The following is an 18,055-nucleotide window of genomic DNA, read 5'->3' as shown; positions in this document are numbered from 1 at the left end:
AGCCACAAACTGGAAACAACAAAAATGAATTACATGAATTCATTCATCCATAGCAGGGATCCTACTCAGCAATAAAAAAGAGCAAATGATTGATACATGGAACAACTTAGAGGGATCTCAAAAGCATTATGCTGTGTGCAAAAGGCCAATCTCAGAGTCACATACTCTATGATTTTTATGTATGTAGCAATCTTTTTTTTCTTTTTTTAAATATCTTTATTGATTTCAGAGAGAGGAAAGGAGAGGGAGAGAGAAAGAGAGAGAAACATCAATGGGAGAGTCATTGATCGGTTGCAGCCCTCCACCCGGCATGTGCCCTGACCAGGAATCGAACCCCAATTGCCTGGATCCTAGGCCGAAGCTCAACCGCTGAGCCACGCCCGGCCAGGCTGTATGTAGCATTCTTGAAAAGACCAAATTATAGAGGTGGGAACAGACAGGAGATTGCGGGGCTTAGAGAAGGTGGAGGCAGGCAGGAGCGGGAGATAGGTATGGCTACAAAGGTTAGCATGAGGCAGATCCCTGTGGCGATGGACTAGTTTTGTATCTTGATTGCTGCAATGGTGGTAACATCAGTCTATACCTGGGATAAAATAACTCAGAGTTATACACATATTGCATCAATGTTAAATTTCTGGTTTGATATTGTACCATAATTATGTAAAATGCAACCACTGAAGAAGCTGGATGCAGAATACCTGGGTCTTCTCTGTACTATCTTGGAAACTTCATGCGAATCTATAATTATTTCAAAAACAAAAGTTAAGAAAGCAGAGGGCACTTTGGATGCTGCATGGAAAAGAGACTGAAGAGAAGAACTGGCAGAATGGTGGGTGCAGGGTAAGTGATGGGAGGCCAGTTAGGAAGTTTCCTGCAGTCATTCATGAAACTGCAGTCATTTATTATAGTGGTAGAAACGGAGGAAAGTGAATGGGTGTGAGATGTTTAGGTAGTAAGGTGGGAAGTGTTTCCCTGGTGTTGGATGTGGGATGAAGGAGAGGAAATTGTCAGCAAAACTCCCACGTTTCTGGACGACACAACTGCAAGGACGGTGGCGACCCAGGCAGTGGGGAAGGAACAGGACACGTGTGCAGGGATTTGGGTGTGGTGAGTGAACTAATCTTAGACATGCTGAATTTTGGGTGCTAGCGAGAGTGAAGCTGTGGAGTTGATGGTCAGGGACTCAGAGTTAAGTATGTGCAGGTCCAGAACATACAGATGATATTTAAACGATGGGTGAGATTGCTTAGGGAAGGAATAACAAGTGGAAAAATTGAGATCCTACGATCTAGTCTTCAGACGTTCCCACATTTAATAAGCTGGGTGGAGGACAGGCACACAAAAGACATTGAGGGGGAGTTGCCACAGAAGTACGAGAAAGGCCAAGACAGAGCGATTCCCAGCACTCAACGGCCTGAGAAGTCTATCAGGCTAGACCTGAAAATGACCCTTGGGTTTCACGACACAGAGGCTGTTGGTGGCCTTATTGAATGTCTCTCCCACAGCATGGCAGAGTAGATTAAGGAGCCAGGGGAAGGGAGCACAATGGATATAATGAAGCTATAATTATTCCTGAAGTTTGGCTGTGAGCGAGTGGAGAGAGCTATGAAGGGAGGTGCTCACTTCTGTGTTCTTTTGAGGTAGAAGAGAAGAGATGTAAAGATGCCAGTGGGGAAGGACTGCAAATGCACAGGGAAAAGGAATGATAAGCTTGGAGGCCAGAGGCTCCAGACCCCCAGGGAGACCCAGCAGGCTATTTTTCTCACGAGAGAGAAGAACCCCCCTCGTCCAGCAGTGCCGAGCGCGCTTCTGGCTGGAGCGGGCATTGCGGCAACTGGTTTAGCCTGTATCCTTTGTCCTGAATGAATATTCTTTCACAAAGGATAGGTCATTAAAGTTAGAGGAGGCCTTGGGAATGACCTAGCTCAGCCACTACTTTTACCAATTGGAAAACTGAGGCCTGGGGGGAGGAGACAAGTTATTCCTCCCAATATTGTATTGGATTTGGGCTTCAGTCGCTGCATCTCTTGGGTCCCCGTTCATCTTCAGCAGGTCAGTAAGCTCCTTGGAGCCCAGGTTTCTTCATGTACAACATGGATCATAATTGTTTTAAAGAGGGCGGTGCCTTTTTGTTGTTGCTACTTTGAGAAAATGTTTTATTTCTCTGGTCACCAGTTTCTCTATTTAGAGCTTCAGAGGTCTCAAGGGGAAAAACTGCACCAATAGCTTGACTTCAGTACAGCAGCTGGAGCTGAGGCCCCAGTGCTGTATTTGAAACCTAAGCATGTTGCTGGTTTCTAGGTGCCTGTTTATAAAGGACTGGTGGCTTCCTTGTATTTGGGCGGCGTAGCCTGGTCCCAGCCACTGTAGCTGACACTCAGTGCCGGCAGAGACAAACACTAGACACGAGAATTGCAGGGGAAACGCCAGCTGTTTTATGAACGGTGCCGCCCAGGAGAACTGGAAGCTGATGCTCAAAAGCCCGAAGTCCTTGGTGATGTTTGGGCTACATATTCTATTGGGCAAAATCACCACACACCCTGGGTAGGGCTTTGAGGTCACGCTGGGAGCTGATTGGTCAGAGGGGAGGGAAGGGTAATGAATCACGTCTTCAGGCCTTGAGGACAGTTCTGAGGTCTGCTCCAGGGTCCCCCTCTCTGTTCTCATGGGAAAGTAGCCACGGGTCATTCCACCTTAGGGCTCAGGAGCTGAAACACAGCTTAGGTCAAGATGTTATCTTTCACCTGCAGAGGTCACGACTCGGGACTCGTGTTACCATTAGTGAGGCCCAGGCTGCTGCCTTCTGGTGCCCTGGGGGGTGCTGGTTATCCAGGGGCAAAGGTTAGGTCTCTGTGAGGTGTATATACAGAGAGAGGTATGTGATTTCTAGAGCTAAGATTTAAAACTAAATTTAGTTAAAGTCATAAGGACCCTCAGCTTCCTTAGGCCCATACCCAGTGGGCTCCATAGAATGAAGATTTCTGGGCCCCATCTGCAGAGCTAGTGCCTGTTCTGTGCCTTCTCTGTGGTATCTGCTGAGACCAGTGGGGATGACTCTGCTCTTCTGTTGTATAAATAAGACTCCGTTTTCTAGAGGAGCCAGAGGTTCAATAGGATCAGTTCTGTTTTTCTGCTCATCTTGTCTTGTTTTTTTAAAAAAGCTAAATCTTTTTAAAAAAAATATGTTCTTGTTGATTTCAGAGGGAGAGAGAGAGAAAGAGAGAGAGAGGGAGAAACATCAATGATGAGAGGGAGTAATTGATCCACTGTCTCCTGCACGTCTCCGACTGGGGATCGAGTCCGCAACCCGGGCATGTGCCCTGACCGGGAATCCAACCACCATCTCCTGGGTCATAAGCCGATGCCCACCCGCTGAGCCACGGAGGCGAGGTCCCCCTCATCTGGTTTTGTGCTTTGGACCAACCCTGCCTGAAATTTTAAATCCTTACAACTTTCTTTGCATAGAAATGGTCTCCCTCTCATTCTATGTTTTTATCTGTTTGTGTTTTTTGTTTGTCTATTAATTTATTTTAGGGATGTCTTAAAAACTTTATTATGAAATAACGTCAGTCTTAGAACCAAGTTGTAAAAATAGTCTCGAAAGTTTTCATATGCTCTTCTTCTGCTTCCTGCAAATGTATTCATAATGCAGTGGTCAAAACCAAGAAAGTAAAAACTGTACGCAATGCCTTGAATTAGTTGACAGGCTTTATGCAGACTTTGCCAGCTGTCACACTGTTTCTTTCTGTGTTCTGGGCCCCAAGCCAGCATCTCACAATTGCACTTAGGAGTCACGTCTCCAATCTGGGACAGCTCCTAGTGTCCTCTTGTCTTTCATGACCTTGACGTTTTGAGGCCTGCCTCTCAGTTTGGGTTTATCTGATGTTTCCTCATGGTGAAGTTCGATTTTGCAGGCTTCCTCCTTTTAAGCACCGAGCCTTGGAAGTTTGGGAGCTGGAATTCGCATACTATGGATTCCTCACAAGCCTGTGTTCTTAGCGAAACGCACATTCATTCACAAGAAAAGGAATCTGCTTCGGGCTCCATCTCTGGAGGCATGAAATTAGTCCTTAATGCAGCTAATGCCATGCTTATGGATCGCCTTCTGACTTTTCACAAAATATTAAGGCACATTTAGTGTTATAATATATAATGTGCTGTTTAAAACAGGTAAATACCTGGGGGTGTCAATTCTAAATCCATATCATCAGTCATCATTAATTCACAAGGAACCAGCAGAGGGCCCCAAAGAAGGGAAGGAAAACTGATTCCCTGAAGGACATTCTTTCTGTAGCTATTTTTGTAGCTTTAAAATGCAACAATAATGGATATCTAAGCAAAAGCACTAAAGTTAATGCACTTATGCAGTTTAAACTCTTGTATGTGCCTATTGCAAATAAGTTGAATAAGAATACTGTGCTTGCATCTGTGTAACGTATTACCAATTCAAGTCTGGGGAAATGCTGCCGCTTCCACTCTAATTTGTATGTTCTCCATAATTCAGCAAACCATTTTGCAAGTTCATCCTCCAAAAACCACCAACAAACTTTGATGATACCAAGCGAACTAGATACTTTTATTCCACTCATAACTCTTATGCCTTGGCCCTGCTTTTAGTTTGTACTACAGTGACCAACACTGAAAATAAAAGCATTTAGCCCCACCAGCATGGCTCAGCGATTGAGCGTTGACCTAGGATCCAGGAGATCACGGATCGATTCCCGGGTCAGGGCACATGCCCCGGTTGCGGGCTCGACCCCCAGTCAGGGGGCGTGCGGGAGGCAGCCAATCGATGACTCTCATCATTGATGTTTCTCTCTCTCTCTCTCTCTCCCTTCCTCCTTCTGAAATCAGTAAAAAATGTATTTAAAAAAGAAAAGAAAAGCATTTATTTCTTAGGGACACACAAATAAAGAAAGTACAAGTGCCTTTAGAGGGTGATATATCTAACAGCACCTGCATGTTATTGTAAAGTAACATTAATTGCTTTAGGTAATTGTTTGCTATGTATTTTTAAAATAAATTTATTTTAGAACAGTTTAGAATTATAGAAAAATGGTGAAGATAAAACAGAGTTCCCATATATTCTACACCCTATTCTTAACATCTAATGTTGTGAACATCTTACATTATGGTATAAGTATGTTAAAATTAATGTATCAGTATTGATACATTACTATTAACTAAGATCAGACTTCATTCGGATTTTCTTAGTTTTTACCCAGTAGCTCCTTCTCTTCTAGGATCCCATCCACGATACCACATTGTATTTAGTACATGTCTCTTTGGGCTCCTTTTAGCTGTGAAGGTTTCTCAGATTCTTCTTGTTTTTTGATGGCTTTACAATTTTAAGGTTTGCAGGTCAAGTGTTTTGTAGATGGTCCCTTAATTGGGATTTGTTTGATTTTTTTTTCCTGATTAAATTGGGGTTATATGTTTGTGGGAGGAAAATTACAGAGATTAAGTGCCATTCTCATCACAACATATCCAGGTCACATGCTCTCAACATGACTTACAGTTGGCATCGATCTTGGTTACCCGAGTTAGATGTGCTCTGTAATGTGTGCTGTTTATGTTGTAGCCACTCTGCAATTTAGTTTTTCATTTTTGCCTATATCTTATTATGATTTGAAGTTTAAATTTTTATAATAATACTTTATATATACACCCAACATAGATTCTACAATGGTCTTTTACTACTCTCACTTTATCACTTACCTGTCTATCTATTCCAGCATTCATCACTTCAATCCATTTATTCTTTTTTTTTATTCTGTAATTTATTTCAAATTCTGCCAATTTTGCCCCCACTATGTGAGGAAATTGAACTAGGCTTGTTGTAATGAGACAAAAGAAGAGAATCATGTTGGATTTTAAAACTCAAGTGTTATAGATGTGGGAAAAGGGGCACATTTAAGAATACAGTGGAGAGTAAAAATTAGCCTACAATTTAGGAGCTGGGAGAAGTCCTTAAACATTATGAAGTGTGGCAAAAGTGTCACTGTAACCTCAAAGATCGCCAAACAATCGCATGGAAAAAGCTAAAGGAAACTATGGCCCAAGTCTTGCATGAATGACTTGAGGGCATTTGAAAAAACCAGAAGACCATTTGCTAATTTTGGATGCCGGGAGCATGTCTCCAAAGGGATTATGTGAGAAAGACCCGGAATTTCATTCCCATTTTCAGGAACCCATCCCCAGCACTCAACAGAGGATGCCTGGGATACTGCATTTTACATAACTGCCGCTCATGCAAAGAGTGAGGCAATGAAGTCCCTTTGCCTCCTTGCCCGCAGGCGTGAGGGTTTTCCCAGGCGAACGGTCTTCCTGTTCGTCTGCTCTGGCTGCCATAAGAAGCACCACAGACTCGGGGCTTAAACAGCAGAAATTTATTTCATCACAGTTCTGGAGGCCAGAAATCTGAGACCAAGGTGTTTGCAGGGTTGGTTCCTTTTGAGGACTATGAGGGAGAATCTGTTCCAGCCCATCTCCTTGGCTGGGAGATGGCCATCTTCTCCCTGTATCTCTTGGTACTGACTTTCTTCTGTCTGGTTTCTGTTCCCAAATTTCTCTTTTTTTAAGGACACTTCTTGGGCCCACCCTAAAGACCTCTTTTAATTGATTACCTCTAAAAGGCTCTATCACCAAATAAGGTCACATTCTGAGGTACTGGGGTTAGGACGTCGATTAATGAATGTTGGGGGACACAATTTAACCTATAAGTCATCGAATTTATTTCTGTAAAACCCTTAAAAGAATCTGGAAAAACTATGTCCCTCTCACACTGTTTAACATAGACACTTTAAATATCGACAATTTAAAACATGGATTAAATCAGCTCCAAAAGATAAATTGGTGTTTTATAAATATTGATACTAAAATAAAATGATTACTCTTTTAAGTGCATCCAAAGGAATCTAAATACCATAGCTATTTGATTTAATAATCATAATTTATTAGAAAATGCATGCATAATTTCCTATGGAAATTTTGTATCTTTCCTTTTCCTTCTTTCCATGCCAATTCTCTTCATGTAATATAGTTTATCTTCATATAATATATTTTCAAGCCAGAAAGCCCCTTTTTCAACCACCTATTATAACTCTTTGACAAATACTCTAGCTTGAGTTGTTGCAATCGTTATTGTTACACAACTGATCAAGACAACAAAACTATTATAAAATAATTACTGTTTTGTAATTTATTAAACAGAATAAATTTCATTGAAAATGCTCCTCTTGAATTGATGTGAATGGTGCTTCTCTCTTAATTTGTTCATGTGTCCATTGATGGATGGCTCAATGCTAAAACAGCAGATTTCTGCATTGATTTTATTTGTGTCCCCCATCTTCTTAAGAGAGGTAACTGCTGAGAAAATGCATTTATGGTAATGAATAAATGGGAATGAAAGGCATTTGTTATAGCAGTTTCATCCAAGTCTTTCAATTCCATCCAAATTATGTGTTAAACACCACCTAGTAATTTATCATCAAAAATTATTTTAAGTCCTCTCTCTGCTAAACATTCTATTAAGCTCTTCAAACTGGTAAAAGCTGAAAACCACACAACATGCAAAAGATTTGTTTTCCAATTATGAGTGTTGTTAAGTCTCAAGTTCTGGGAGATATACTTAAGCTACCCAATAACTCCTAGTTAGACCTGCTGCTCATCACTGAAGCACCTTGTGTAGATCAGAGTGGTGTCTTAGTTTGGGTTCTCCCAACAGCAAACTCTAAGATGAGGTAGGGCTTAGGTTCTAGAAGTTTACCTGAGAGTTGGACCCACAAACTGTATCTCAATGAGGACTCTGTGAGTATCATGTAGAATGTACCTTAGAACTGTTCCAACAAAGGACAGGGAAGTTGGGGACGCAGGCACTTTCATTGCCTGCCCCTGTCCATGGCTGAGTACCAGAGAGAGGCCTTAGGCAGAGAAGCAGAAAGACGCGGGCCCTTAAGACTAGAAGGCACCATGAAGTCAGAGGTGGGCCATTTAGGATACACAGAGGGACATCAATAGGGTCTATGATAGCTGAAAAATAGAAACATTGTTAATTCTATTACTGATAAAAATATTTATCTTACCATGTTTTAAAATACATTTTTATCAAAACATTGAAGCTGCAGATTTATCTCATTTAATTTATAAAAATATCTTCCCTATACTGACAAAACTAATATCCGTATTAAATCTATTAGCAAAATAAGACTTATTTTCTGACACAAATAGTTTACCTTCATTTTTAATTCAAGTGAATGGCAATATAGGAGTCAAAAATCTCATTAACTATTTCTGGAATTTAATATTGAATAAATATTAAATACTACTAGAACGACCGAGAAGTAAATTTCAGAATGCATATCATGGAGATTTAAATGATGTAGATATAATTAATTCATTCACTTTCTAATAAGTTATGCAAACAAGAAAATGAATTATGTTGTTTCTCATTAATTTATAATAATGTAGTGTACTATTTGGCTAGAATTGTAATTACTTTTGAAGTGAGATATGTAATTTAAAAAGCATGGTATTACTTTGGTCTGTGTTGTTGTGCACATATTGATTGTTGGTTTCCTGCTATAAGGATAATTAAATTAGAACCAAGTATAAATATCATAAATAATGCAGTTAGTTTCCAAACCTGAGGATGAAATTTTCCTGGTATTTAAAGAAAGAGAATGAGCCCTGACCAGGTGGCTGGGTTGACTGGAACATCGTCTCCATACACCAAAAGGTTGTGTGTTCAAGTCCCAGCTGGGACGCAAAAGGGAGGCGACCAATAGATGTTTCTCTCTTACATTGATGTTTCTCTCTATCTCTCCCTCCCTCCTTCTCTCTAAAAACAAACAAAGAAAAAAAACATATCCTTGGGTGAGGATTACACAGAAAGAAGAAAGAAGGAAGGAAGGAAGGAAGGAAAGAAGGAAGGAAGGAAGGAAGGAAGGAAGGAAGGAAGGAAGGAAGGAAGGAAGGAAGGAAGGAAGGAAGGAAGGAAGGAAGGAAGGAAGGAAGGGGCTACCGAGTGCTAAAACTCTGGTCTAGAAACAACCATATAATTTTATTTTATTTTCTTAATGGTAGTAGAAAGCATTAAGCATTTCATAAATATAATTATATTAGCATTATCTTCAACTAGAATAGATGTTTAATAATATGGTTTTATAATGTGCTTTTTAACTGCTTTATTGAAGAGCATACCCCAGATAAGAAAGAAATTATGAACATTTTTTATTTGTGGATTTTTATCCAACTTACTTTGGGCAGGTTGATAATTCCAGAAAAACATTTCAGGTGCATTTAAAAAACTCAGTCACTAACATATACTCCTCTGATTATTCAAAGGTGCTTTTCTTTCCAGCTGATGATACATTTTAGGCATAAATATTGAGGCTAGCCTAACAGACTGGCTATACCTACACACATGGAAAATGTCATAGAATATTAAAAATATTTTTCCTACTCTTTGTTCTCATGAACTCCTCCCCCACCTCCAATAGAGTTGCAGTTTTTAACATTAGTCTGGAAATAATAGAGGAAAAATGTTATCATTTTCACCACCCTCTACCATGTAACGGAATCTTCCATTTTAACACAAAGCTTCACTCTTAACAGAAATGTGTGTGATGTAGGAAAGACTAGAAGACCGAAGCCTTTATGGTGCCCTAAGTAATCATTCAAGGAGGTTTCTATTTTGTTTGGTTACCAAAGCTTTTGAACTCAAGGGCAGTGCACTGAAGTGAGACTTGGGATGGATGTGGAAAGGTCTTTGTGAACAGGCAGACCTTAGGTCAAACCAGCAAAACTCTGTGTGCTTGTGAGGGCCTTGAACAGTCCTGGTGTGAAACCACCAGATTCTTGGATATGGACAAGTCCAGTTTTAATAAATATCGCCAAATGCCCCCAAGGTGTTTGTGCCAGTTTACACTTGCTCTGTCTGTGCAGGAGAGTTCTCAGCACTCTAGATACCCAACCACATTTGATATCATTAGACTGAAGTTTCTGTCAACTCCTTAGGAAAGAAATGTTATTTCATGGATTTCACTTTGCATTTTCCAAGTTATCAATGAGTTTGGGCTTATGTGTTTGCTGGCTATTGGAGCTTCTACTGCAATGAATAGCATCTTATTTCCTTTCCTCATTTTAATGTTATTTTCTGGAACTGAATTTTGAAGTTATTTATATATTCTATATGCTACTTCTTTGTCTGTTTTATATGTTGTAAATATTGCCTTCTAGTCTTTCACTGTCTTATAACTTCAATTATAGAGTCATTGTCATTTTAATATTACTACTACTAATAATATAATTAAATTATACTGAGTGCTTACCCTTGTGCCAGACCTACTTAAGTACTTTATGTATATGGGCCTCATTTAATTCTCATCATGGGCCTATGAAGTAGGTGGTTATAATAGATACAGAAACTGAGGTACAGAAAGGCCTAAGGAAATTGATCAAGATCATTCACCCAGCAAGTGGCAAAAGCAGGACCAGCACTGAGGCAGTCTAATCCCAGAGCACTCATCCGTAATTATTGTACCATCTCATATAACCTTATCTTAATGCAATACAAATAGTATTGCAGTCTTCAAATAATTTCATTTGGGTATAGTATAAATGGTATTGAGTTTTATAGTTAAAGGTTATAATCCACTTCATTTTGATAGTTGCCATTAAGCTCCCACAGTAGGTTATATACTAAGAAAGAGGGAAGGGGGAGGGGGAAGGGGAAGGAGAGGGCAGGGGAGGGGGAAGGGGAAGGAGAGGGGAGGGGAGGGGAGGGGAGGGGAGGGAAGGGAAGGGAAGGGAAGGGAAGGGAAGGGAAGGGAAGGGAAGGGAAGGGAAGGGAAGGGAAGGGAAGGGAAGGGAAGGGAAGGGAAGGGAAGGGAAGGGAAGGGAAGGGAAGGGAAGGGAAGGGAAGGGAAGGGAAGGGAAGGGAAGGGAAGGGAAGGGAAGGGAAGGGAAGGGAAGGGAAGGGAGAAAAAAAAAAGACATAATCTTTGCCCTCGAAGACCTTAAAATGCAGTAGGGAACCTACTGTGTGATGAGCATTGTAATAAGATTCAGCAAAGGGTGCCAAGGGATCCTGTGTGATCATATAAACAACCATGTCCTATGAATGATTGATACTGAATCTTCAATCAATAAAACTGCCTCATCCCTATCACTTTTGCCGACCTTCCCTTATCTTATACATCAGTTTGGACTTAAATGTCCTAATCAACCTCATTGGTCTGCTTGCTGAGATCTTTTTGGACTTTGATGTGCCCGTGAGAAGTTCAGCAGGCGTTTCTTCCAGCATGCCATTTCTGTTCACCGAGGAGATCATAGACATTCTTGTTCAAATCATTTACCCTTGAAAAACTGACAAGAGCCCTAGGATAGATTGTGCAGACAACTCCAAGAGCAGCAACCAGGCTGCCGATCAGCATTCTTAAGGTTGCTCGCCCAGTTTCCTGAGCATTTCTAGAACATGGAAGGGTGGTGAGGGGGAGGGGCACAGAGCAAGGTGGGGGCCTGTGTGATAGGGGACTCCAGCAGGGGATGGGGGGACAGCCGTGGCAGCGGCTGCCTCTGCTGCTCTTCCTTCTCTTCCCTCCTCTCCTCTTCCCCCTAAAGCTGCATAATCTCTTCAAGAAATTAATGAGGCTTTGAGTTTTTAGTTGAGTAGAAAATTATGAGATATTACTAAAACTGCTGGCTCCTCAATCTATTCCCTTTTAAAATGGAATAAGGAATACTGGACACTAAACGAGTAAAATTAATTCTTTAGTATGTTTCAGAGGGGAAAAAGACTAAGAAATACAAGAGATTATTTTTGCTTTTAAACATTTTTGGTTCAGAAGGGAAAAAGCGCTCGCAGCAGTAAAGCCACTTGTGACCTCGTACCAGGGCCAATGCTGTTTATCTGGACTCTTCCTATGACGTCATCTCAGCTTGGTTATTTTTAAGCACATAAGCACAAACATTTATGTCTTGGCTGTTAGTTTTTGGTCCCATCTCAGCTGCTATTTTAGCAATTGTCCTATAAATGGGCAGAGCTGTGATCTCACAGGGTGCTCTAAGGAGGGCGGGGACAGGGGAAAGGCAGCGTGATGCATGGACTAGGAGAGCGGCGAGCCCGCCAGGAGCGCTGGTCGCAGGCGGGAGCAAGAAGGAGGGAGCAGAAACCAGCTCTGCGGAGGTGCTGGCCCGTGGGGATGGGCTCCCCTGCCCTTTATGGGAGAAGAGTGAGGTTCTTGAAATTTATGAAGTGAGACTGGGTGACACTGACAGCAATGTTCACAAACAAGGGCAAAAAGGAGCAAGCCCCTTCCTGCATCGCCTCTGCCTGGAGGAGGCAACGTGGAAAGAATGGGCGAAGCAGGAGTGGGGTTCGCAGAGTCAGTGCCAGAATTACACGCTGGGCACCGGAGGGTGAGATTAGAGCTGAGAGAGAACCGTTTACTAACTGGCTCGAGAACAAGTTGCACTAGTGTGAAATCTAGGCCACTTATCTTTTAGTTCACTTGGAAGATGTGGTCAGAATCCGGACAGTAATTGAGGAAGTGGGAAAGGTCATATACTTCACCTGGGACAGAGCTTGTCACTTTCCCTATGAGAAGGTCTCTTTCTAACACAGCTTCTGGGGGTTAGACATTCATACTATGAACATTATTTATTAGCACATGCACTTATTTAGCACATGTCAGGATATACCTTCTAGGTTTATGGCGTTTGCTGCCTGAGGATTCTGTAGATGGAAGAGGGATTATTTAAAGTGAAACTTTCTGCTGTGGCCATAACAAATTTGTCTGAAGTCAGCCAGGGTCTTAAGCAATTTTCTTCTACCATAGTCCAGTCTTTATCACCAAGGGGGCTCTGTGAGTGTGTGTATGTGTGTGCATCAATTTTAAAATATTAAAAGAATACAAACACTACCTCATCCCTGCTACTTAATCCATTTTTGCAATTTCTCAGACAGTTTGGGAGAGGGGAGGAAGTTTAGCCTCTCTCTTTGGTCACAGATTATATTTGGTGAGATTAATTCTCCCACGGAATCAGTGCTGGGCTGTCACACTTCTGCTGCACTTAAGTCTATTATGCATCTAGCTAAGCACACAGAGTAGGCTGTAGCTTAGAGTGGGGCGCGGGGTGTGGGGAGAGCTATGGGAAGGTAAAAGAGAGAAACTGTGGAGGGCAAAGAGGGAGACAGAAGATAATTTCTTTCTAAGCTCATCCTTCAAAAGGAACCAGACCCATTAAGGCCCAGTCATTCACTCAATAGCATAACATTTATTGAACATTTCCATGCCAAGTGTTGCAGGATACAAAGTCTCTAGGCGCCAGGCATACAGAGAAACATAAAACATGACCCCTACCCTCAGGAAGCTTTCTGCCCGGTGGAGAAGCTGCAGGAGTGAAATAAGCTGCACTGTCAAGAGCTCCATAGAGATGGGCACATGGTGTTATGGGAATAGAAATGGAGAGCATCAAAATCACACTAACAATCTGGAAGGCTTCCTGGAAGAGAAGCACTTTTAGCTGGTTGAAAACAAAGGAAATACAATTTTGGGAAGACAGACAAGTATCTTTAAGGCACAGGGGCAGGGAACAGTTCAGTACACCTGGAGCATAGAATGAGAGATAGAACAAGATAGGAGGACATGGGACTTTCAAAAACTGTGAGGATATGGAATTTCCCCCCATTTTCAAGCTAATAAGTCAGTATAGCAAAATTTTATGGATGCTGGCAGACATGAGCCTCCTAGGTCAGAGACAAAGGACTTTATTATTAATGCTATAGCAAGGAGCATGAGCATCGGCATGTTTTCATCACTTCCCGTCGCCCCCTGTTCCCACATGGGTGATGTAATGGACCAGATAACGCTACAGATTCAGTGGATTTGCATTGCAGCTGAGGAACCCAGAGCCAAGGGCACAATAATTCTTAAGCAAGCAGCCCGCTACCCAGTGCCCCTCTCTGATGGTCCAATAGTTACACAGCGGGCATGCTGTGGTCACCTTGATCTACTTAGGAACCTATGTGACTAGCTAAAGGAACTGCTCAGTGTTAGGAGATGAATGAGTCTTGCAAGCAAAGTGCAGAGACACTTAACGCCCATAGTGAACTGCCTCTCCCAGCAGGGGCTGGAGAGCTAAGCAGGGGCCATACCATGAAGGGCATTTTAGGCAACGCTAGGGGATTTGAATGTCTGAAAGCATGAGGAGCCGCTGAAGACTTTTGACAGAGAAATGTGATGACGACACGAGAAAAGATTACTCACCTAGATATGTAAGAAAGGATTAGACAGATAGCGGAGAGAATGCAGGAGAACTAGTTAGCAGGCAATTCCAATGCAGAGGTACCTCGGTTTTCGAATGTAATCCACTCAGGAAAACCGTTTGAGTTCTGAAATGTTAGAAAACTGAGGGATCAACAGCTGACAGCGAGGCCTCAGGATCTTGCCCTCAGCAGAAGCCATGTGGCATGTTTGACTTCCGAGGCCTGTTCGAAAACCAAAGCATTTCCTTCTGGGTTTAGGGCGTTGATAAACCTGAAATGTTTATCAACGGAGACGTTCGAAAACCGAGGTACCACTGTAGTCTATGCCTAACTGGTTGCTGGGAGGCCACCTCTAAGTTCTCTTCATGTTTTCTCATCTGTAAATAAGAATGGCACAGCCCTTGCTTAGCTCTCCAGCCCCTGTGGGAGAGGCAGTTCACTCTGGGCGTTAAGTGTCTCTGCACTTTGCTTCTGTAAATAAGAAGTGAAGGGCGGTGGGATGGAGCTATGAAGAATATGTACACTTTAGGGGCAGGTAAAGGAGGAAATCTACTTTACAGAGCACGAGACTAAATGAGCTAGTACATGTAAAATGCTAATAAAATGTATGGCACAAAGTAAGTTATCAGTAATATTACCTATTAAATTTCTTCTTAAATTTCTCTTTTTAAATAACCACACAAATATCCTTTAGATCTTACTTTAAATAATATTCTTGGCCTTGCCAACTTTCCACACCCTTATTTCTACTTCACACATTATATAATTTTATAAGATTATAATTTGACATCTGTGTGCTCTTTTGAGTGCCCCACACACCCAAAGTCTAATGTCCTTCTATTGCTATATTAAATTTTCTGTTTTTAAAGCTATCCATTCTGTAGTACTTTGCTATGGCAGCCCGAGCAGACTAAGAGCCCAGTTGAAGTACGAGGTATCCGGGGAACATCTTAATGGTGTTTCTAGTTGGTATTATAATGCATAAATCTGAACTCCAGAAGGGGGAGAGCTTTTCTACAAGATAGATTTAGGAGTAGTCATTGAGCGGATGGTAAGTGAAACCATGAATTTGCATGAAAACTTTCTGGAAAGTATAAAGAATGAAAAGAGTGAAGGGTGGTGGGATGGAGCTATGAAGAACATATACATTTTAGGGGCAGGTAGAAGAAGAAATCTCCAAAGAAGACAGAGAAAGGGTGATCAGGTAGGATGGAGACAAGGAGAGAGAGCACAGAAGCCAAAGGAGAGGATTTCACAATCACCTGACCTAAGATAGTTGAGTAATAAAACACTGTGCCCACTGAGTAAGGCAATTTGTAGGTAATTGTAAAGAAAATAGTTTAAGGTAGTGGACAACTGGGGAGTCAATGAAATTTGAATTATGGGTGACAAAGTTGTAATACTATATATAAAGTGAGGACATTACCTAGATGATAAAGGCTTTATAGGATGTTCCGTCTGTGTTGGTTGGAGAAATATATGAAGCAGAAAAGGCAATGAAGTGGACAGTCTTCTTTTTAATTTTATATCTCTCTGGAAGATAATACAGTTGGCTTTCAAGGTCATAGCAACAATATGCATTCCTCTTGCCTATTGGAAAAAAAAGGTAGGCGTGTGTCCCAGGTATTCCACTTGTGTTCCAGATAAAGCCTGGACTCTGTTCTAGCATTCCTGGGCCTTCCTCTTCTGCAAAAAAATTGAAAGCAGGGAGTGAAGAGAAGAGAGCTGGCTATCTTGTTGATCATGATAAAATATACTGTTTTTAAAAGCATTGGGAGTATTTTAAGATAGTTGGGAGCAAGGGCAGGCCAAAAGACCATGCAATGGAGACCTGTCTTATCTTTCACTGCAACTTATTAAAAGCCTGGGAGAAAATTAAGAAGAAAATATATGCTAAAAACTTAAATGAAACATGGGTGTAGGGTCAAGCAGTGTGCTCATTATAGGAGATGATTGTTGCAATTAATGGTGATGCATATGAATAATGTTTATTAATGAAAGCTCTATGACTCTACTGTTTCTTCGAAGCTTCTCTCCTCATACAGGCTGCTCCTCTCTTCCTCTCTGTTAACCGGGTCACAATATGTACTGTCTTCTTATTTCTGGAGGGTGTGTGTATGACTCTAGATAGCTTGATATATAGCTATGGTAAGTAGTCCTACAGGAGGCAAATATCCTAAAATAAACAAAGGAGCTGGATAGTATTCTTAGTTGAATGTAATCCAATATGCAATCAAGTTCATGGTCACCTGTGATTAATGTAAACTAACATCCTCCCATCTAAAGATGAAAGAGTGGGATAGTCTTGCCTTAATACTGACTATCACACATTAGCCTATTGAAAAATTACTGAATTTTAAAGTTGGAAGGGCTTTTAGAGATCACACTTTGTAATGTTTTATTTTACAGGTAAGAAAGTTGAGGCCTAGTTAGACACAATTAGATCTTGAAGCACACACAACTGGATGGTGGCAGGGCCAAAAGTGACACAAAAAGTTTCCAGTGACTTTATTATTACTTGTTATACGTGGCACACCTATGAACAGAAGAGGTCAAATGCATGATTATGTGTTCAGACATATTTGAATGTATTTTTTAAAAACGCTGCTCTACTCCATACTTATGGTTTTCATGCACAGACAGATTCCAAGACCTATTAAGCATTTAGTTATATATTCTTCGACAAGAGCCTTGCCTCTTTTATCTTCCTTTATTCTACTTTCCAAGAGCTTCTTTGGGAATGTTTCAGGATGATGATGAAGAACATAATAAACTCAAGGGCCCCTTGATAGTCCTGCTGAAAGAAAGATCCCTCGGGGGGCATGTGGTTCCTGAACTGTGAAAGGAACAGGAAGAAGCGCAAACATACTGAAGGGGAGAGGGAGAGAAAGCTTCAGGGCCTTGGGGCTCCTGCTTGGTCTTTCCTGGCAACCTCAGCACCTTGACTGTTCACCTTTGAAACTTGCTCTGAATTGTTTCTTTTAAAAATAGCAGTCCTGTCACAGATGCATGTCATTCTCTCCAGCATCGAACAGACAGCTCATGTTCTTCGCTGGCATTCTATTCTATAGCTTATGAATGTCCTCTAGCAGCAGGCCACGGGCTCATGAGTCATCATGTCCCGTCTTGACTCTCTCTTTCTCATTTCCAACAAATCCTGCAGAATCAATTGTCAAATTATTTATTTTCATGACTCTTGATGTTTACGACTATTTATTTCTATTTGCCCTTGGAAGGAGCACTGTCAAAAGTTCTGATCTCAAGTTTCACCTCAGCCTCTTCTTAACCCTGTGGCTACAACCAAATCACCTGACTTCTCAGAGATGTATATTTTTCCTCTGTAAAGCTGTACATTTTATAACCTGGTCTGTCAGACCAATGAGATAATGTGGGAGGTGCTTGTCATTCTCTGGTAAGTGCGATGAGCAGAATTCCAAGATGGGCCCCAAGAAGCCCATCCCCTGCTATACACACCTTGTGTAATCCCATCCTTTTGAGTGTGTGTGAGACCTATGAATATGATGGGGTTTCATGCCTATAAACTAGTTATTAATCAGCTGACTATGAGTTAATCAAGAGGGAGGTTATTCTGTGTGAGCCTAACCTAACCAAGTGATCCCATAAAAGATGAACTAGATCCTTTCTGAAGGGAGATATGAGCTGGAGAGAGACTTCTGCTGGACCTGACAAAGCCGGTAGCCTTGTTGTGAACAGCCAGTGGAGGGTGGGCCTGTGAATATGGCAAGGACTTGAGTGTGGTCTCTAGTAGCTGTGAATGGTCCCCAG

The sequence above is a fragment of the Miniopterus natalensis genome, chromosome 9, assembly GCF_054644295.1.
Source record: "Miniopterus natalensis isolate mMinNat1 chromosome 9, mMinNat1.hap1, whole genome shotgun sequence".
Lineage (NCBI taxonomy): Eukaryota > Metazoa > Chordata > Mammalia > Chiroptera > Miniopteridae > Miniopterus > Miniopterus natalensis.
The sequence above is the reverse complement of the archived record's forward strand: the minus strand, read 5'-3'. Positions refer to the sequence as shown.